Source organism: Podarcis bocagei (assembly GCF_964188305.1).
Source record: "Podarcis bocagei genome assembly, contig: HAP1_SCAFFOLD_44, whole genome shotgun sequence".
Lineage (NCBI taxonomy): Eukaryota > Metazoa > Chordata > Lepidosauria > Squamata > Lacertidae > Podarcis > Podarcis bocagei.
Window position 1 is genome coordinate 142147 of NW_027670336.1, and position 22703 is coordinate 164849.

At 46.4% G+C, this 22703-nt stretch overlaps 1 pseudogene across 1 annotated transcript; it reads left to right on the top strand.

Moving 5' to 3' along the window:
* Positions 1-17441: 17441 nt before the first annotated feature.
* On the top strand, positions 17442-19792 carry LOC308579454 (disintegrin and metalloproteinase domain-containing protein 21 pseudogene; annotated as a pseudogene). The gene has a single exon. The product of its transcript is annotated as a disintegrin and metalloproteinase domain-containing protein 21 pseudogene (transcript).
* Positions 19793-22703: the final 2911 nt, after the last annotated feature.

Consider the following 22703-nt stretch of genomic DNA (forward strand, 5'->3'; position numbering starts at 1 on the left):
AAGCGTGCTTTCGCAGAACCTCTTCTGGGACCGCAGGAGGGCCGTCTGGGTCTCGCCGTCTTGGCAGGCCCTGCGCTTCATGCAGCGGAACGTATGCTGGGTCCAGCAGGAAACGGCGCAGTTCAGGAGGCCCTGGGATGACGCCGTCAGAGCCTAGGAGAGAGATGGGGAGACGGGCAGGGTCAGTGGCTGCAGCAGAACTGGAGAGGAGCAAAATTCCAGTTGAAGCAGAGGAATCCAGCGGTGCCATTTCAATCAGCTCTTTCCCCCTCCCCTCAAGACCATGAGGTCTAGCACCTTAATTTACTTTTTTGGGGAAGGAACACAACGCAGCAGTAAAGCCCTTGATCCGCATGCTGAAGGTCTTGGGTTCGAAACCTGGCACCTCCAGGTAGGTGTGGGAGGGACCCTTGCCTGAAAGCTACTGGTCCAACTCCATGAAATACCGTATTTTTCGCTCTATAAGATGTACAGGGCCATAGGACGCACTGGACCATAGGAGGAGGAGAACAGGGGAAAAAAAAAATCTCCCCCTCTCTGCTCAGCGCCCCTACAGCGAAGCGGCGGGATAAACGGAGCCCCTTCCATTTCTCCTTCCTTTTCACTGAGTTTTCACTGAGTCTTGCTCTCCCAGCTTCAGCAAAAGGAACGCAAAGCCTTTGGAGTGCATCGTGAGGTCCCGCTGCGCTCCAAAGGCTTCAGGGATAGCCACCTGAAGCCTTTGCAGCGCAGCGGGAACGCGTGCTGCACTCCAAAGGCTTCGGGTTCCTTTCGCTGACCGACCCCTCTCACTCTCCAGGCTTCAGCGAAAGCAACGTGAAGCCTCCAGAGCGCGGGGGTAGCTCTCCCTCTGCGTTGCTATCGCTGAAGCCAAGGAGCCTGCATTCGCTCCATAGGACGCACACACATGTCCCCTTAATTTTTGGAGGGGAAAAAGTGCGTTCTATAGAGTGAAAAATACGGTACTTTGCTTTCATGTTGAGGCCTAGTCCGTTTGCAGCCTCTCTGGAGTCTCCTATCCTCACTGTTGCTGCTGCTTACTGTGCTGTTCTTCGGCTATCACCCTGTTTTGCTCCCTTAAATGTATTCCGTCTCCTTATCCACATCTTTAAACAGACAAAAAGGCCTCCTCTGAAATTGTTTGCTTCAGCCCCCCCCCTTTTCGTACCTTCTGCATTCGAAACAAGGTGCTTTGCCGCTGCCCCTTCCCAATATAAATCTTTGACATGAAATAACATGAATACTGCCCACAGCTCTCCTCGGGTTGTCTTGGACCTGTTGCTCATCCTCTCAGCCTGACATACCTCACAGGGTTGGCGTGAGAATAAAATGGCAACACAGGGAAGGGGGACAGTGTAGATTGTCATCGGAGAAGATACGGGGGTAGAAATCCCATAAACCGAGTGGCCCCAAAGAGCAGCCACCTTCACCCCCCCCCAAAAAAGATCCCCATTTGCTTTTCAGAAGGAGCATCCAGTGCCATTTTGAAAGACGAGTAGAACCTGCAACAAAATGTTGCAGCGGGGTTCAGCACACTGCAGCCCCTTTCGCCTCCCCTCCTGGAAAAGGCCTAGTTAAGCATGACAATTCCATTTCCTTCTCCATCCTGTTTCTTCTATAAAAAAACAAACCCACCTGCCCAAAAGCAAAAGTCGATCAGCATTGTGTAGCTCCAGAACACGCTCAGTACACTTGCCCCGTCCCGTGAAATTTCAGGGCCCAAACTTGGGAGGAGGAGGGGGTGCTGGTGATTATCTCTGCCCTCCCTCCCACCACGGAGCCCTGAAGATGGAAACAGGGGGAAGTGGAGGCGGGCAGGACCCTACAAGCCTAGGCAAGAAGTTCTAGCCAGCTTGCACAGGGCTGAAGCGAACAAGCTGCATGCAGAGTTGTCTTCAGAAAAAATCGTTTTTTAAAAAGGCACTCTCACCTGGATGGAGATGACAGGCAAACCTGTTCTGTCTTCCCTGGGCTGTTTTAGCATTCCCCTACCCCAACATACTGGGGTTAAACCACAGAGCCTAGAACTTGCCGATCAGAAGGTCGGCGGTTCAAATTCCCGCGACGGGGTAAACTCCTGTTGCTCGGTCCCTGCTCCTGCCAACCTAGCACTTTGAAAGCACATCAAAGTGCAAGTAGATAAATAGGTACCGCTCCGGCGGGAAGGTAAACGGCGTTTCCGTGTGCTGCTCTGGTTCGCCAGAAGCGGCTTAGTCCTGCTGGCCACATGACCCGGAAGCTGTATGCCGGCTCCCTTGGCCAATAAAGTGAGATGAGGGCCGCAACCCCAGAGTCAGTCACAACTGGACCTAACGTTCAGGGGTCCCTTTACCTTTACCCCAACCTATTTTCTGAACTGCAAACCTTGGGTGATGTTTTCCTCCTTCTTGGAAGGTGGACGCTGCAGTTGGCAGGTGGAGAATGAGTTTGCTATTAGTTTTTAGGATTCATTTTAATGTGGCTTTATTACCCCAGCTGCAGTCGGGGCAAAGGGCCCACCCTGCAGGGCTAGCCCATAGATCCCATTGTCCGCAGCGCTGGTCATGTCAGTGGTGCTGTCAGGGGTTGACCTGAGGCTCACATTGTTTCTTTTATTTTTATTTATTTTCCTTGCATTGACAGCTTCCGTCACGGAAGCCAGAGGGATACAAATGTAGCTCCCTTGCAATCACTGAGAAGCAGTCAAGTACAACCTTCCTTGTAATGTTAGAGAAGACATGTGAAGGAATGTTTGGTCCAGCCAGTTGAAACTTCCTGCTCCTCCTGGCTAGAGCACCCTTCCTTTTGCATGTGATAGAAGGTGGGCGTGACCTTACCTGTCCAGGTAACAAAAGGACAAGTCACGCAGCATCCCTCTCTCTCTTTGATTTCCTTCTTCGTTGGATCAGCTTTTAGGTAGGACTGCTCTGCTAGCTCTCAGCTAGCAGCAAAACTGGGATTATTACCCCATATGGGGTAGATCCACATGTACATATTGGTAACTAAGTTTGCCTTCAGGGATCCAACTGTGAACTGATGTGAGTAAACTTATTTTTATCATCTTTGAATAAGATTGTGGCATCTTTATTCTTTTTAAGAGGGATTCAAGGGAATTTACCAGGAACGTACAATTCAATCTGAGACAGATTGAATTGTATAATAGTTAGAGGCTCACACGAGCCTGCAACCAGTTATCTGATGTGCATGAAAAGAGGAATGTAAACTCTGCTAAGTAAAGGAACTTGCTATCACAAGTTAGGAAGGATATTAATAAACTCCTGCCCCCTCCTCTCCTGCCCCCTTGAACATTCCCACAATCACCTGCTCAGGCACTGACAAGCCCCAGACCTGCTTGTTTTCAGCAAGGTAACAGGGCTGCTCCCATTTGAATTTGTATTTCTCATAACCCTATTCAATTTAAAAATAAACAACCATGAAATGAAAACCATATAAAAATGTTAAAATCAGAAATTGGATAACTGTTGGGGGGGTGCATTCTTTTTTTATATATATAATATTTTTATTGTATTTTTTCCAGATAGAGATATACAGTCAGATATACAAAGAAACAAGAACAACAAGAAAAGAAAAAAAAGAAAGATGGATCATTTCAAAGCTTTTTTCAGTCTTCTACCGGACTTCCCCACATCTCCCTCACCGTGCATTCTTGACAATAAAAATATCAGCAAATTATAACCTTGTTTCATGCGTTTCTTTTGTACTTTCAGATCATTGCGTTTTAAGTTTAAATTACTTATCATCAATTTACTCTAAAAACAAATATGATGTTATTTTAAACATTTAAACATTAGTCCTTTCATTAATATTACTTAGTTTCATATATCATCCACTCTCATTGCTGGAGCTAACCTTTCCAAATCATGCGAATTCTTATGATTCATATAACTTATAAATTTTTTGCAAATAGTCCTTAAATTTTTTCCAATCCTCCTCCTTTGCTTCTTCTCCCAAATCTCGGATGAAATGAAAACCATATAAAAATGTTAAAATCAGAAATCGGATAACTGTGGGGGGGGGGTGCATTCTTAATTGCCTGCATAAGCCTGATGGAAAAGAAAAAAATTTCAGCGGGCACTGAAAACCTGGCACAAAAAGGCGCCTGCTAAATCTCTAGTGGCAGACTGTTCCACAGGACTGGGCCAATGACACTAAAGTCTCTGCTTCTTTTTGTTGTCAAATTTGCTTCATCAACTCGGGGAACGAGCAAAGACTCTCCTGCAGGTGATCAAGGGTTCAGGCGATCTCTGAGTTACCTTGGACCTAAGTTGTTCAGGGCTTCAAAGATTAACACAATGCTTACCTCTAAAACACAAAATCCCATGTACGGCCTGGTGTGCTCCAAAGATGTCAGTCTGAAGATTCCAAGGATAAAGGCTGGAAAAATCCAAAGGGGAGGACTCAGTCACCAATAAAATCGCATCGCTGTAGCCCCAAAGTGACTTCAGTAAGGCACAGGTAGGTGTTTTTATTTCCCCAGCCCATTATTTGTTTTCCTTATTAAACCTGTATCCTCTCAAAGAAGTCCCAGGGTGGAAAATTCAAAACTTTAAAGCAGGCTTCCTCAACCTCGGCCCTCCAGATGTTTTGAGACTACAATTCCCATCATCCCTGACCACTGGTCCTGCTGGCTAGGAATCATGGGAGTTGTAGGCAAAAAAACATCTGGAGGGCCAATACAACTGAAAATACAGTACTTTTAAAACAATTTAAACCAGGGCTTTTTTGCAGCTGGAACGGCACCTCTCAGGTGGGCGCCATTGCTATTATAAGAGAACAAGGGAGGCGTTCATAGTGAGTGGCCCCTGGAAGGCTGTCCATCAGAGACTGCGGCCCTCAAGGTGAGAAAGGTCACCCACCCCTCATTTAACTTTAAAGCAGGCTTCCTCAACCTCGGCCCTCCAGATGTTTTGAGACTACAATTCCCATCATCCCTGACCACTGGTCCTGCTGGCTAGGAATCATGGGAGTTGTAGGCAAAAAAAAAAACATCTGGAGGGCCAACACAACTGAAAATACAGTACTTTTAAAACAATTTAAACCAGGGCTTTTTTGCAGCTGGAACGGCACCTCTCAGGTGGGCGCCATTGCTATTATAAGAGAACAAGGGAGGCGTTCATAGTGAGTGGCCCCTGGAAGGCTGTCCATCAGAGACTGCGGCCCTCAAGGTGACAAAGGTCACCCACCCCTCATTTAACTTTAAAGCAGGCTTCCTCAACCTCGGCCCTCCAGATGTTTTGAGACTACAATTCCCATCATCCCTGACCACCCGTCCTGCTGGCTAGGAATAATGGAAGTTGTAGGCAAAAAACATCTGGAGGGCCAAGGTTGAAGAAGCCTGCTTTATTTTATTTTTTAAATATTTATTGAGATTTTACACTAAACATAGGTTTTAAAAATTAAAAATAATTAAACCAACAATTACACATACCAAATACAAAAAAATGGTAATTGAAAAAATAAAAAAGGAAAAAAATATTTTAGGAAAAAAATAATCCATTTTCCAATATCTTTAAGTTCATTTGCTTATTTCCTTGACCTCCTCACACCTCCCCTTTTTGTATTCCCGTTTACAAAGTCCTTTCAACAAATCCTTACCCTCTTTCATTTATCTTTACTCTGTATACTTAACCTATTATAACTATATATTTTCATCCATATAACTATCTATATTTACATATTCTTATTAGCCTTAATACCAAAACCACTTATTTTCAGTCCAACATCATTTTAACATTCATTAATTTTACAGTATTTCTGCAAGTAGTCTTTAAATTTCTTCCAGTCTTCTTCCACCTTTTCTTCTCCCTGGTCTCGGATTCTGCCAGCCATTTCTGCCAATTCCATATAGTCCATCATCTTCATCTGCCATTCTTCCAGATTGGGTAAATCTTGTGTCTTCCAATACTTTGCAATAAGTATTCTTGCTGCTGTTGTAGCATGCATAAAAAAAGTTCTGTCCTTCTTTGGCACCAATTGGCCGACAATGCCCAGAAGAAAGGCCTCTGGTTTCTTCAGGAAAGTATATTTAAATACCTTTTTCATTTCATTATAGATCATTTGCCAGAAAGCCTTAATCCTTGGGCACGTCCACCAAAGGTGAAAGAATGTACCTTCAGTTTCTTTACATTTCCAACATTTATTATCGGGCAAGTGATAGATTTTTACAAGCTTGACTGGTGTCATGTACCACCTATAAATCATTTTCATAATATTCTCTCTTAGGGCATTACATGCCGTAAATTTTATACCTGTGGTCCACAACTGTTCCCAGTCAGCAAACATGATGTTATGTCCAACGTCCTGTGCCCATTTAATCATAGCAGATTTAACCGTCTCATCCTGAGTCTTCCATTTTAACAGCAAGTTATACATTCTTGAAAGTATCTTTGTTTTAGGATCTAACAGTTCTGTTTCCAACTTTGATTTTTCCACCTGGAAGCCAATTTTTTTGTCTGAATTGTAGGCCTTTCTTATTTGGTAATAGTGAAGCCAGTCTCGCACTTTATCTTTTAGTTTCTCAAAACTCTGCAATTTCAATTTGTCTCCTTCCTGCTCCAAAATTTCCCAATATTTCGGCCACTTGGCCTCCATATTGAGCTTTTTCTGGGCCTTTGCCTCCATCGGTGACAACCACCTTGGGGTTTGGTTTTCAAGTAAGTCTTTATATCTTGTCCAGACGTTAAACAATGCTTTCCTGACAATATGGTTTTTAAATGCTTTATGTGCTTTAACCTTGTCGTACCACAAGTATGCATGCCACCCAAAAACATTGTTAAAACCTTCTAAATCCAAAATGTCTGTGTTCTCATGAAGCAGCCAATCTTTCAACCAGCAGAAAGCTGCCGATTCATAATAGAGTTTAAAATCTGGCAGGGCAAATCCCCCTCTTTCTTTTGCATCAGTTAGTATTTTAAATTTTATTCTGGGCTTCTTGCCCTGACAGACAAATCTAGAAAAGTCTCTCTGCCACTTCTTGAAACAGTCCATTTTGCATTCTTGGCAATACATTCATCTTTATAGCAGCAATTCGACCCAACAAGAAGAAGCCTGCTTTAAAGAATACAACTGAAAATACAGTACTTTTAAAACAATTTAAACCAGGGCTTTTTTCAGCTGGAACGGCACCTCTCAGGTGGGCGCCATTGCTATTATAAGAGAACAAGGGAGGCGTTCATAGTGAGTGGCCCCTGGAAGGCTGTCCATCAGAGACTGCGGCCCTCAAGGTGACAAAGGTCACCCACCCCTGATTTACATACAACACCCTTTCCCCACTGCCCGATGTTTTAACAATAATTTGAGAGCTTTATCAATTAACCCGAGCCACTGAGGAATCCAAGTTGCTAAATGCACCCCGGGATTTTGTGGGCTCAGAATTCAGCTGAAAAGTCCAACGTACTTACTTATTTTTTAAAAAACCAATACATACCAACACCCCTCCCCCCCACATCATCACGTTTACAAATCTAAGCTTGCTTCTTTCCTATTCCACCCCCTCTCTTTTCCCCCCTTTGGGTAAAGATAAAGGTAAAGGGATCCCTGACCATTAGGTCCATCGTGGCCAACTCTGGGGTTGCGGCGCTCATCTCTCTTTATTGGCTGAGGGAGCTGGCGTACAGCTTCCGGGTCTTCTGGCCAGCATGATTAAGCTGCTTCTGGCGAACCAGAGCAGTGCACAGAAACGGCGTTTACCTTCCCACCATCCCACATCCCAATCCCAAAGAAGGGCAGTGCCAAATAATGCTCCAACTACCGCACAATTGCACTCATTTCACATGCTAGCAAGGTTATGCTTAAAGTTCTACAAGGTAGGCTCAAGCAGTATGTGGACCGAGAACTCCCAGAAGTGCAAGCTGGATTTAGAAGAGGCAGAGGAACCAGAGACCAAATTGCAAACATGCGCTGGATTATGGAGAAAGCTAGAGAGTTCCAGAAAGACATCTACTTCTGCTTCATTGACTATGCAAAAGCCTTTGACTGTGTCTTTTTTATATATATATATATGATATTTATTAAAGTTTCAAAGAAAAGATTACATAAATAAAAAGAGAAAAAGAGAAAAGAAAGAAATAAAAAATACAAAATACAGAAAAAAGATAACAAACATTTAAAAAAAACAACACATCAATCTTTCCGTACCTTACATTTCATTTCCTTACTTCCCTGACCTCCTCACACCTCCCTTTTTTGTATTCCAGTTCTGTTAATTAATTCAGCAATTCCTTTCCCTCTTTGTTTTTATCTTAATCCTTTAACATAATAAATTATAACTTTGAATTTTCATCTGTTAACAATCCATTTTTACATACACCTTAATAACATTGCTGCTAAAACCACTTAACTTCATTCAGACATCATTCTAACATTCAGTGATTTTGCAATATTTCTGTAAATAATCTTTAAATTTCTTCCAATCTTCTTCCACCGACTCTTCTCCCTGGTCTCGGATTCTGCCAGTCATTTCCGCCAATTCCATATAGTCCATCGCCTTCATCTGCCATTCTTCCAGAGTGGGTAAGCCTTTGACTGTGTCAACCACAGCAAACTATGGCAAGTTCTTAAAGAAATGGGAGTGCCTGATCACCTCATCTGTCTCCTGAGAAATCTCTATGTGGGACAAGAAGCTACAGTTAGAAATGGATATGGAACAACTGATTGGTTCAAAATTGGGAAGGGAGTATGACAAGCCTGTATATTGTCTCCCTGCTTATTTAACTTATATGCAGAATTCATCATGCGAAAGGCTGGGCTTGATGAATCCCTAGCCGGAATTAAGATTGCCGGAAGAAATATCAACAACCTTAGATATGCAGATGACACAACATTGATGGCAGAAAGTGAGGAGGAATTAAAGAACCTTTTAATGAGGGTAAAAGAGGAGAGCGCAAAATATGGTCTGAAGCTCAACATCAAAAAACACACACAAAAAAACAAAGATCATGGCCACTGGTCCCATCACCTCCTGGCAAATAGAAGGGGAGGAAATGGAGGCAGTGAGAGATTTTACTTTCTTGGGCTCCATGATCACTGCAGATGGTGACAGCAGTCACAAAATTAAAAGACGCCTGCTTCTTGGGAGAAGAGCAATGACAAACCTAGACAGCATCTTAAAAAGCAGAGACATTACCTTGCCAACAAAAGTCCGTATAATTAAAGCCATAGTTTTCCCAGTAGTGATATATGGAAGTGAGAGCTGGACCATAAAGAAGGCTGATCGCCGAAGAATTGATACTTTTGAATTATGGTGCTGGAGGAGACTCTTGAGAGTCCCATGGACTGCAAGAAGATCAAAGCTATCCATTCTGAAGGAAATCAGCCCTGAGTGCTCACTGGAAGGACAGATCCTGGAGCTGAGGCTCCAATACTTGGCCACCTCATGAGAAGACTCCCTGGAAAAGACACTGATGTTGGGAAAGATGGAGGGCACAAGGAGAAGGGGATGACAGAGGACGAGATGGTTGGATAGTGTTCTCGAAGCTACCAGCATGCGTTTTACTAAACTGTGGGAGGTAGTGGAAGACAGAAATGCCTGGCGTGCTCTGGTCCAATGGATCACGAAGAGTCGGACATGACTAAACGACTAAACAACAACAACAACAGGCCTCTTTCTGCCGGTCCAGGCTGGTTTAAGCAGGTCTAGGCTGGTTTGATCCGGCCCAAGCCTGTTTGAACAGTTCCAGACAGCTTCCAGCAGGTCCAAGCCAGTTGGAGCAGGTGCAGGCCATTTGAAACTGGCCCAAGCTGGTTAGAACAGGTCCAGGCCGGTTGGGACAGGTCTATGTCACTTGGAACCAGCCCAGAGCGGTTGGAACCAGTTCATACCAGTTGGATCCAGTCCAAGAGGTTCAAACCTGCACAAACCAGTTGGAAAAGGTTCAGGTAGGTTCCAACTTGCCCAGAGCAGTTTGAACTGGCCCAGACATGCAAACATGCAAGTGTCTCACCAGACCCAGCATTCATTCAGTCAGTCAACCAGTCAACCAGCTACAACCAGCTACAAATCCACCTGTTAACCTAATTCAACCCACATTTTACCATCTTCCTCATAAGAATATCATGGGTGGGCTTTGTCAAAAGTTTTATTGAAATCAAGATACACCATGTCTACAGCATTCCCCCAATCCACCAAGCTTGTAACTCTATCAAAAGAAGAACTATGATTTGTCTGGCATGACTTAGTTTTTGAGAAACCCATGCTGGGTCTTAGTAATCACAGCATCCTTTTCTAAATGCTCATAGGCTGACTTTTGAATTATCTGTTCTAGGACCTTTCCTGGTATTGATGTCGGTGCTCACTTGTTGGTTGTTACCTGGGTCTTCTTTCCCCCTTTTTTGAAGATGGGGACTGTTATGTACTGAAGTTCACACCCTGGGCCAGCAGGGGGATACTGTAGATAGTTATGCAATTAAGGGATCGAAAGTGACGTTCAGTGATTGGATAGTTTTAGAAACTTGTAACAATTATGTGTACTGGAGCTCTATATAAGCAGGCTGACTCAGCCCTTCAGCTCAGTTTCTGTTCTGGCCTCTGAATGAAGAAGAGCTGCTTGAAGAATCGCTGTGTTGTCTGATATGTTCACCCACAACTTAACAGGGACAACATTTGCCTGCCTCCAGTCTGTAGGGACTTCACCTGTTCTCCAGGAATTCTCAAAGATTATAGACAGAGGCTCTGAGATTACATTCTCCAACCCCTTTAGTACCCTTGGGTACAGCTCATCAGACCCTGGAGCTTTGAATTTGTTTAACGTAGCTAGGTGTTCCTTTCCCACCACTTCTCCTATATTGGGCTGCAGTTCCCTCCTTGCATTGTTTATTGTGTTATCACCAGGTTGGGCACGGCTTTCCTTTTGGATAGAGGTCAAGTAGGAGCAGCCTCCACCTCCTCTCTGTCCCTCAATAGCATTTCTCCGTTTTCTCCCCTCGGAGGACTTGCTTGTTCTTCCTGCTGCTTTGAACATAGCCAAATAAACCTTTATTGCGTGGCAAGTCCCCCTCCCCCCTTGAGAAATAAATACACATGACGCGGTATTTAAGGTTAATGGGCGAAAACAGCCACAACTTTATTGATTGTAGGAATTGAGCGGTATTGGCTTAGGCCTATTGGCTATCAGCTGGAGAGGCGAAGAGAGGGCGGTCCTCGGGCGCGCCGGGCATAAATAGCCCAGGCCACACACACACACCCCCGACCAGCCAATTGGCTAGGCAGGGAGATGACACGCGTGAGGATTCCCTCATTCTTGCGGGGGCTGTGAGCCCGCAACCCCACCTCCTCTTCAGTTCGGAAGTGGCTTTATTATCTTTCACCTCTCTTGCAAGCCTGAGATCATTCTGAGCTTTAGCCCGCCTGACCTTTCCCCCTGTCACAGTTGGCTACTCATGTATACTCTTCCTTCACAATTCCCCTTTAAACCCACAGTGTGAATGTGGCCTAGGTTAGCCCTCTTGGCCAGGATTCCAGCAATAAGTGGGTCCTGATCCACATCGAGAATAGCAAACAGCTGCTCTGTACCGTGTTCCGTGCTCTTCCAATGCCCACCTGCCTCAGCCGATGGAATGTTCACATTCAAAAAAGCATGAGTAACCGTTAGCCTGGTCATGGAATTTCCCACCACAGGAGAGGACATTTGAACCGGTATGGTGGTTCCTCCTCCCTCTTTGTCGTCTCCTTTGTCTTCTAGAAGTCTCTGGAAATACACTTTAGAAGATTAAATGAGAATTCCTGGGACTAGAGGAAAATAATTATTGGGGTATCTTCCTCTCTCTGCTGTCCACCATTTCCTTCTTTTGGTCCTTCTTATCACCCGGAAAGGTGACCACAACAGCTTCTGAGAAGAGAAACTTGTGGCGCCTAGGCCCTAAAATTGCGGAGGCCTTTAGAGTCAAAGGTTTAAGGACGGCCCGTGTTTTGGTTACCCTAACTCCATTTGCATATGCCAGACAGCAGTGGGCGCGTCACTTTTTTAAACTCTCTCACAACCAAATGATGTTGACGACTGTCAAGAGAGAGATGGTGGCAGTGGCAGGAATTGCCTTGTGTTTTCTTGAGCACGCTGACAAGTATAAAAAAGCCTCTTGAGAATTAATGATTGGTGGGAATGTTAAGTCAGAAAGCCCAGTCTGTCTCCTCTCTACTCTAGGCTGTTTAAGGATAGTGAATAGTGGAAGCAAATCATGGCACGTGGCAGCGGTGGCCTCCACAAATGGTTGGTTCTGCAGTTGACGAATCCTGTTATTTTGCTGGGGTTCCTCCTTCCCACCAGCTCATTTCCTGCTCCTGAGTATAGGTGGTATGAAGTGATCACCCCAAGGCAGTTGGTGCTTTTTGAAGGGAAAGCCAAGAAGGATGACCTTTCCTATATCCTCAATGTATCAGGAAAGGACTACGTCATTCAGTTGAAGCCCAGGAAGGATGACTTCCTGGTCAAAAACCTCCCACTCTTCACATACAGTTCCCAGGGCAGACGGATCGAAAGTCATCCCTACATCACTGTTGAATGCTACCACGAAGGGCATGTGGATGGCGTAGCCAATTCGCTTGTGGTTCTTAAGACCTGCTCTGGCTTGACAGGATTCCTAAGTATCAGAGACAGAAATTATGGCATAGAGCCTTTCCACGATTCTTCAGCTTTTCAGCACCTTCTCTACCTGATCAACGAACCAAAGCCTTGTATGTGTGGAATGAGAGCTCCAGTTGCAAAGCGTCAGGCAGAAGAACTGAGGGCGGAAAGGGGGACCCGGCGTGACCCAAGGCACTCAATGCCCTTCCAATGCCCACCTGCCTCAGCCGATGGAATGTCCACATTCAAAAAAGCATGAGAAACCGTTAGCCTGCTCATGGAATTTCCCACCACAGGAGAGGACATTTGAACCGGTATGGTTATCTTTCACCTCTCTTGCAAGCCTGAGATCATTCTGAGCTTTAGCCCACCTGACCTTTCCCCCTGTCACAGTTGGCTACTCATGTATACTCTTCCTTCACAATTCCCCTTTAAACCCACAGTGTGAATGTGGCCTAGGTTAGCCCTCTTGGCCAGGATTCCAGCAATAAGTGGTTCCTGATCCACATCGAGAATAGCAAACAGCTGCTCTCTACCGTGAACAGGAAAAGACAGAAGTTGGTCCCCATAAACAAATGCAAACATGTGCAGGTGTGGGCTGCAGTAAAAGGTAAAGGTAAAGGGACCCCTGACCATTGGGTCCAGTCATGGCTCACTCTGGGGTTGTGGTGCTCATCTCGCTTTACTGAAGAAGAAGAAGAAGAGTTTGGAATTGATATCCCGCCTTTCACTCCCTTTAAGGAGACTCAAAGCGGCTAACATTCTCCTTTCCCTTCCTCCCCCACAACAAACACTCTGTGAGGTGAGTGGGGCTGAGAGACTTCAGAGAAGTGTGACTGGCCCAAGGTCACCCAGCAGCTGCATGTGGAGGAGCGGAGACGCGAACCCAGTTCCGCAGATTACGAGACTACCGCTCTTAACCACTACACCACACTGGCTCTCCACTGGCTGAGGGAGCTGGCGTACATGTGGCCAGCATGACTAAGCCGCTTCTGGAAAACCAGAGCAGCGCACGGAAACGCCGTTTACCTTCCCGCCGGAGCAGTACCTATTTATCTACTTGCACTGGCATGCCTTAGAACTGCTAGGTTGGCAGGAGCAGGGACCGAGCAACGGGAGCTCACGCCGTCGAGGGGATTCAAACCGCCGACCTTCTGATCGGCAAGTCCTAGGCTCTGTGGTTTAACCCACAGTGCCACCCACGTCCCACAAAAGAGGAATGCCTCCTGGTATGAACAGGAAAAGACAGAAGTTGGTCCCCATACACAAATGCAGGCATGTGCAGGTTTGGTCTGCTGTACTCCCATCTAATTTCAAGGGATGGATGAATAGGCAAATGATGCACAAATGTGGGCAAGCCCTGAATCAACCTTCCCAAGTAGATGAGCTGGCTGAGGATGGAGGGAACTGCAGTGCAAAACACCATCTAAATAAAAAGAGCCAAGAGACTGAACTATAAACTGGAAAGTCCCCAGTTTGCCAGGCACCTTTGCTGCAAACTCACTAGGAGGCCTTAGTTGAGCCTCAGTCTTCCCATCTACAATATGGGGCTAATAATAATACCGGTCTGTCATACAGGGCCATGTTAGGGGCTACACGATAATGTAGGCTAAATTGTTATAGGGGTACATGTCCCTTGGCTTTGTGGTCTAAACCACTGTGCTGCTTGGACTTGCCGATTGGAAGGTTGGCGGTTCGAAGCCCCGCGATGGGGTGAGCTCCTGTTGTTCAGTCCCAGCTCCTGCCCACCTAGCAGTTCGAAAGCACATCAAAGTGCAAGTAGATAAATAGGTACCACTCCAGCGGGAAGGTAAACGGCGTTTCCATGTGCTGCTCTGGCTTCGCCAGAAGCGGCTTAGTCGTGCTGGCCACATGACCCAGAAAAACTGTTTGCGGATAAACGCCAGATCCCTTGGCCAGTAAAGCGAGATGAGCGCCGCAACCCCAGAGTCGTTTGCGAATGGACTTAACTTTCAGGGGTCCCTTTACCTTTATTAGGATGAGAGTCAGGGTCGTATGAAAGATTGTCTCCGATTTATTGCAATTTACATTTTATTTTGCAATTACAGCGTCCAAGATGAGCCTTCCCCCCTGCTATTCTGCATATACTTGCAGTGCACTGTCCATTTCCTTGGGGGGGGGGTGCGCACGCAAACAACAGTCCTTTGTGCCACAACTTCTATGGACTCCATTCTCCATTGTTTGCCGGCACTGGACAAAGCAGTCAATGGACTTGTCGGGAAAGGAAATGATGTGGTCGAGTGTCTCTTTATGTTTCTCACTTACAGAAAACATTTGCTTGGGCCACAGAAAAGGGATTCTCTTTGCTTTCCATCTCAAACAGTGCAGAACTGTCAGGCTTTGCTGGGAACTGATGTGACTTCATTGCTTCAGCACTCCTCCCGGGATGCTTCTCAGCGAAACCACCACCACTGTGAATGAGCAGTGTCTGTCTGTCTGTCTGTGTGTGTGTGTGTGTGTGTGTGTGTGTGTGTGTGTAGCATCTGAATCCAAAAGAGCTGGGAGGGGGTTGCCGTGCCTTTTAATGCAAGCAGAGGAGACTAAACGCTGGGATTTCAGAACAGACGAAAAGAAGCAAACCACTAAGCCCTATGGGAAAGACGGCTCTGATTCTATGGAATAATATAAATAAATGATAAAATCTGCCGGCACCTTCCTTTTGCTTCCCACCTCTGCTGCAGCCCTGCTGCAGCTCCAAGGCTTAAGGGGGCACCCGTGAATAACAATTGTCCCCCTTGCATCTCTCGAAGTCTCCCAAGAAAGCCAAGAAGCGATCGGAAGGCGCCAACTCCAACGTCTTTTCCATGTTTGAGCAGGCTCAGATCCAGGAGTTCAAGGAGGTACGTCAAGACAGCCCAAGAAGAAAGGCGGAGGCGGCGGCGGGGGGGGGGGAATGGCCTTTTGGGGGAGAGTTGCACCCAAAATCTTCCTAAATCGTTCTGGTCTTGTTTGTTTTTTCAAAAAAATTATTGAGTTTCCAAATTTATATAACAATAAAAGAAAGAAAACATTACATTAAAAAGAAAACAGACAAACAAACATTTATCTTAACTGTTAGATATCCACTTTTGTACCATTGTTACATGACTTCCTCAAATCCCACTAGCTGAGTTTCCAAATTATTCATTGTCGCAGTTTTCCAACACTATTTTCCAATAATAATTACTTAGTCATTTAACATCTTTCTTCCTTTCCATATTGACTTCAATCCATAGTATTATGTAATTTAACATAGTTATCTCCTAGACCAATCAGTTACTCACAAGTAGTTCTACTTAGATTAACTTAACATATTTATTTAAATAGTCCTTAAATTTCTTTCATTCATTATGATACTCCTCCTCCTTCTGATCACGGATTCTTCCGGTTAGGTCAGCCAGCTCCAAAAATTCCATCATCTTCATCTGCCAGTCCTCCACTGTTGGTAAATCTTGTAGTTCCCAATTTTTAGCTAACAAAATTTTGTTAGCTTCCTAGATCATTCTGAGAAAGCAGTCCAGGCTGGCTGCGCACTGAGTCAAAGGGGCAGCTCCACATTCAAATCTCACTCTCCACAAACTCCCCTGAAGTGCCTTTGGCTTATCTCTCAGTCTCGGTTCCACACCTGTAATAAAAGCAGCACCTCTTTGCAGGCGTTCCTTTGCTAAACCAAATCAGCCGGCCGCAGGCAGCCTTGTGTCTTGAGGGCAGGCCAGGCCAATGCTTTTACTCATTTATTTTAAGCAGAGAATTGCACGCCAAGTCCTGGGTGAGTCCACATTCTCAGAGACTAAAGGTGCTAGAAACCAATTAAAAGGGGCTTAAATGGGAAGCCCGGTCTCAGCCGTGGAACCTGTTCACAATACCAGAGCTTAAATGCTGGAATACAAGACTCCTGCCAATTTCAACGCATGGCAAAACACCAGCAGGTGGTGCATACTCTGAGCTGACTTTCTCTCCGTCCCCCCCCCCCCTTTCTATTTTTGTTCGGTTCTGCAGAACAGATTTCTGGGTTTGCTCTGGGTGTGGGGAGGGGGAGGCATTGAAGTAAGGGGGACACACACCCAATCTGGTTCCCAATTTGCAGTGACCACATTCCCGCAGCATTTTGCAATTTTATTTTATTTTATTTTTTTATTTTTTTTATTTTTTTTATTTACTTATGTTATTTATTTATTTATTTATTTACAGTGTGAATGTGGCCTAGGTTAGCCCTCTTGGCCAGGATTCCAGCAATAAGTGGGTCCTGATCCACATCGAGAATAGCAAACAGCTGCTCTCTACCGTGTTCCGTGCTCTTCCAATGCCCACCTGCCTCAGCCGATGGAATGTCCACATTCAAAAAAGCATGAGTAACCGTTAGCCTGGTCATGGAATTTCCCACCACAGGAGAGGACATTTGAACCGGTATGGTGGTTCCTCCTCCCTCTTTGTCGTCTCCTTTGTCATCTAGAAGTCTCTGGAAATACACTTTAGAAGATTAAATGAGAATTCCTGGGACTAGAGGAATATAATTAGTGGGGTATCTTCCTCTCTCTGCTGTCCACCCTTCCTCCTTTTGGTCCTTCTTATCACCCAGAAAGGTGACCACAACAGCTTCTGAGAAGAGAAACTTGTGGCGCCTAGGCCCTAAAGTTGTGGAGGCCTTTAGAGTCAAAGGTTTAAGGACAGCCTGTGTTTTGGTTACCCTAACTCCATTTGCATATGCCAGACAGCAGTGGGCGCTTCACCTTTTTAAACTCTCTCACAACCAAATGATGTTGACGACTGTCAAGAGAGAGATGGTGGCAGTGGCAGGAATTGCCTTGTGTTTTCTTGAGCACAAGTCTAAAAAAGCCTCTTGAGAATTAATGATTGGTGGGGATGTTAAGTCAGAAAGCCCAGTCTATTCCTACAATCAAAAATTTCTCTCCTTGTACTTGAATTTCAATTTCTCTCCTCTCTACTCTAGGCTGTTTAAGGATAGTGAATAGTGGAAGCAAATCATGGCACGTGGCAGCGGTGGCCTCCACAAATGGTTGGTTCTGCAGTTGATGAATCCTGTTATTTTGCTGGGGTTCCTCCTTCCCACCAGCTCATTTCCTGCTCCTGAGTATACGTGGTATGAAGTGATCACCCCAAGGCAGTTGCTGCTTTTTGGAGGGAAAGCCAAGAAGGATGACCTTTCCTATATCCTCAATGTATCAGGAAAGGACTACGTCATTCACTTGAAGCCCAGGAAGGATGACTTCCTGGTCAAAAACCTCCCACTCTTCACATACAGTTCCCAGGGCAGACGGATCGAAAGTCATCCCTACATCCCTGTTGAGTGCTACCACGAAGGGCATGTGGAGGGCGTAGCCAATTCGCTTGTGGTTCTTAAGACCTGCTCTGGTTTGACAGGATTCCTAAGTATCAGAGACAGAAATTATGGCATAGAGCCTTTCCACAATTCTTCAGCTTTTCAGCACCTTCTCTACCTGATCAACGAACCAAAGCCTTCTATGTGTGGAATGAGAGCTCCAGTTGCAAAGCGTCAGGCAGAAGAACTGAGGGCGGAAAGGGGGACCCGGCGTGACCCAAGGCACCCAAAATACATTGAGCTGTACATTGTTGTGGACGAGAAGCTGTTTCAGTTTGAAGGTGCCAATAAAACCAGGATGGCATACCTTATTTTGGACATAGTTAACTTAATGGGTGTGCACTTCCAGGTGCTGCACACAAGTATTGTCCTGATTGGACTGGAGATCTGGAACACAGGCAACCCTTTCGAGGTTACAAATAACGTTGGGTTGCTTCTGAATAATTTCAACAGCTGGAGAGTGAACGGTCTTGCGAAGTGGATGAAGCACGACACAGCCCTGTTGCTCACTCACCAGGAGTTCGAGCACACCCTCGGGAAGTCATACGGTAATGCCATCTGCAGGCCAAGCTATTCTGCAGGGGTTTTGAGCTACTTGCAGAAGAATCCAATTCTCTTTTCAAGGGCCATGTCCCATGAGTTGGGTCATCACATGGGGCTTGAACACGACGAATCCAACTGTGTTTGTGGAGGATACAAAACCTGTGTCATGCATTCGTACCAGGCAGAAACGAACGAGTTCAGCAACTGCAGCATTCACACTTATGCAGAACTTGTGCTGGTAGGGAACCTGGACTGCCTGGAGAACAGGCCCCAAAAAATACCACCTATCAAGCATTGTGGCAATGGATTGTTGGATAAGGGAGAAGAATGTGACTGCGGCGGCACGCAGAGGTGCAGGCAGGATCTTTGCTGCAACGCTGACTGCACCTTGAAGCCACATGCACAGTGCTCTTCTGGGGCATGTTGTAAAAACTGTCACTTCCGTCCAAGCGGAGACCTTTGTCGAATTGAGATCAATGAGTGTGACCTTCCCGAGTACTGTAGTGGGACATCTGAGTGGTGCCCCAATGATGTGTACATGCAAGACGGGACGCCGTGTAGCAAACACGATTCCTATTGTTATGCCAAGCAGTGTTGGACTCACAACTACCTGTGCGCCAGGATCTTTGGCTATGGAGCCACAGCGGCTCCAGCATCCTGCTTTCAGTCTCGGAATACTGTGGGGGATAAGTATGGCAACTGTGGCAGGGAATGGACAGGAAGTACTTTTGTGAAATGCCAGCCTCAAGACGTAAAGTGCGGGAGAATTCAGTGTAGCAATGTCAGAGACGTACCTTCAATACCACACTATACCGTGACTCCCACTGAGTTGTCAGGCGCTGGTGCTGGCTGCTGGAGCGTGGCCTACCATGGCGGGACAGATTTTGTGGATCTCGGAATGGTGCCTGACGGCACTCCATGTGGCCCTGGGAAACTCTGCAAGAACCAGACGTGCATTTTCAGGAAGAAGGCAGTGTGTGATCCCAATAAACTGTGCAGTGACAGAGGTGTTTGCAACAACCGCAATAACTGCCACTGCAACAACGGCTGGGCCCCTCCAAACTGCACGTTTTGGGGGTCCGGGGGAAGCATTGATGGTGGGTCTCCAAGGCAGAACTGGAGCACAAAAGTCGTGAAACGAACTTTTGAAACAGTGATCCCTCTAGGAGTCCTGGTTCTTGCCGCTATCACTTTCATTGTGCCAAGGCTGTGGAAGCTACCAGGATGGTTTAGGCAATTCACCAGCTCACAGGTTGAAGGGAATCTGCAAGGCAGCAGCCCAGATGTTGACAAAGTTGATTCCTGTCCCTCTTCCTAAGTAAAGGAAGGATTGAACTCTACAGATTCCAAAGAGTAATGCTTGTGGACATTTCAAGGCATCCTTGGACCTCCTGTTAAGACATTGACTGCCCTCCAAAGCATCTATAATAAAGCAGAGGTTGGTGGCAAGTGGACTCCAGTTCCCATCATCCCTGGCTGTTGACCATGCTGCGCCAGTGGCTGATGGGAACTGTAGTTCAGCCGTATGTCGGGGGTGGCGCACATGCTCCCTCATCCCAGAAATAAATTCCCCCTGTATATAGTCCTTATAATAGGAGCAATTGTAATACGGTCTTTGCTCTAATAAAATTTTCCCCCAGTTGCAAAAGCCTTAAGAAGAATGCACTGAAAACAAGGTAATAATTTGCTGGCATTTTTATTACAGAGAATGCAGGGTAAGGAGATGTGAGGAAGTCCAGTTAGGTATACAAAAAAGTTATGAACAGTTGTGTTTTTTATTTTTTCTCTTTTCCTCTTTTTTCTTTTCTATATTGTTTGTTGGTATAATTGTATGCTTTCTCGTTTGTTATTTCTTTGGTGAAAGAATTTCGCGTGTTTGTTATGTGATTTTCTATTTTATGTTTGAAAATTGAATAAAATATTTAAAAAAAGAAGAAGAATGCACTGAAATAGTTTAATGAAATCAAATGTTTCACTCCGTGCTGTGTAACCTAGCAGTAGTAAAACAGTTTGTCCTTGTTGGGTGACTAACTCAGAACTTCAAGGACCGTTAAGTGTCATTTCACTAGCATTTAGGAACAATTAACCATGGGTACAAACTTGGCTGTCCCTCCCTCGCCCTTTTCATCCAGGGGGAAACAGCCAAGACCTAACATGAGAAGAGTCCTGCCAGTCAGGCCAATGAGCCATCAAGTCCAACCCCATCTTCTTACCGTGGCCAAAGAGAGGCATGTGGTCAACCCACAAGCAGGAGCTGAGCACAAGATTCTTTTCTTGCAATTGGATGGCCAGGGCTGAGGGCAGTTTTGGGTCAAAGCGGCTGGAGGACACCATCTTGGCCAAAACGGAGCTTAGGCTGAGCAAATGATGGAAGAGAGGCACGCTTATATGGCTGCTCGAACTTGCTCAGGAGGGAGTCCCATTGCAGGGGTGGTACTTGCTTCCAAGTAAGCATGCAGAGATGTGCACAACTCGCAATGTATTCAAAGGGCCCCCTCGGTGTGTACAAGCGTACACACACACACACACACACACACTGGTGTGGTGTGTGCATGAGTCAGTGATAGCGCAGTAGTTAGAGAGCTGGACTAGATCTGGGAGAGCTCACAGGGTGGCTCTTGGGCCAGTCACAGAATCTCTGCCTAACCTACCTCACAGGGTTGTTGTAAGGATAAAGTGGGGAGGAGTAGGAGGGAAGCCAGCTGGAGCTCCTTGGAGGAAAGATGAGATACAAGAAGAAGAAGAAGAGTTTGGATTTGATATCCCGCTTTATCACTACCTTAAGGAGTCTCAAAGCAGCTAACAATCTCCTTTCCCTTCCTCCCCCCCAACAAACACTCTGTGAGGTGAGTGGGGCTGAGAGACTTCAGAGAAGTGTGACTGGCCCAAGGTCACCCAGCAGCTGCAGGTGGAGGAGCAGGGAAGCGAAGCCGGTTCCCCAGATTACGAGTCCACCGCTCTTAAGCACTACACCACACTGGCTCATATAAATGTTAACAGTAATAATAATAATATCCAAGACAATAAATGCCACATGTTCCCTTTTGTCTTTACTGTTGAGTGGAAAACGACAAAAACAAGCAGCTCTGAGGAAGAAAAGGTCGGCCCCACAGCAGCCTATTCTCACCCACATCCAGATTCCAACACAGTCCTGGAATAATCTCCTGTACAGGAACTGCTGCAGAATTAAGAGGCTCCCCCTCGCCCATAGAAAGAATGGTTGTCAAACGCACCATCCAGGTCCCATGACGAAGCCTCAGCTTTCCTGCTCCACCAAAAGGCTCATTGGGGAGAGGTTGCCGTTGCTGCCGCCGCTGGCCAGTCGCGGTCTTGCTCCTTGTGTAGACCTGTCCTTTTCTGAATGCCAGAGTTCTTGCCCGTTCCCTCCCACCTTGTAGGTTACAGGGCGGTGGACTGGATAAGGCCCCTTGAACATGGCAAGGCACGGGTGGGATCAGGTGGGGAGCCTGGTGGGCCAAGGGGGCTGGGCTGCCCACCTTCCCCTCTGGCAATACGGGGCAGCGAGGAGTGGGAGGAGAGAGTTTCGGGTGCTCAGCCAGAGGGACTCCAAAAGCTCCCTTGCTCACAGCGCCATGGAGCCCGCAGCGGACTTGGCCTCTGCCTGGCGGCCAGCGGTGGGAAGCGTGCTTTCGCAGAACCTCTTCTGGGACCGCAGGAGGGCCGTCTGGGTCTCGCCGTCCTGGCAGGCCCTGCGCTTCATGCAGCGGAACGTATGCTGGGTCCAGCAGGAAACGGCGCAGTTCAGGAGGCCCTGGGATGACGCCGTCAGAGCCTAGGAGAGAGATGGGGAGACAGGCAGGGTCAGTGGCTGCAGCAGAACTGGAGAGCAGCAAAATTCCAGTTGAAGCAGAGGAATCCAGCGGTGCCATTTCAATCAGCTCTTCCCCCCCCCTCAAGACCATGAGGTCTAGCACCTTAATTTACTTTTTTTGGGAAGGAACACAACGCAGCAGTAAAGCCCTTGATCCGCATGCTGAAGGTCTTGGGTTCGAAACCTGGCACCTCCAGGTAGGTGTGGGAGAGACCCTTGCCTGAAAGCTACTGGTCCAACTCCATGAAATACCGTATTTTTCGCTCTATAGGATGCACGGGGCCATAGGACGCACTGGACCATAGGAGGGGGAGAACGGGGGAAAAAAATTCTCCCCCTCTCTGCTCAGCGCCCCTACAGCAAAGCGGCAGGATAAACGGAGCCCCTTCCATTTCTCCTTCCGTTTCACTGAAGTTTTCACTGAGTCTTG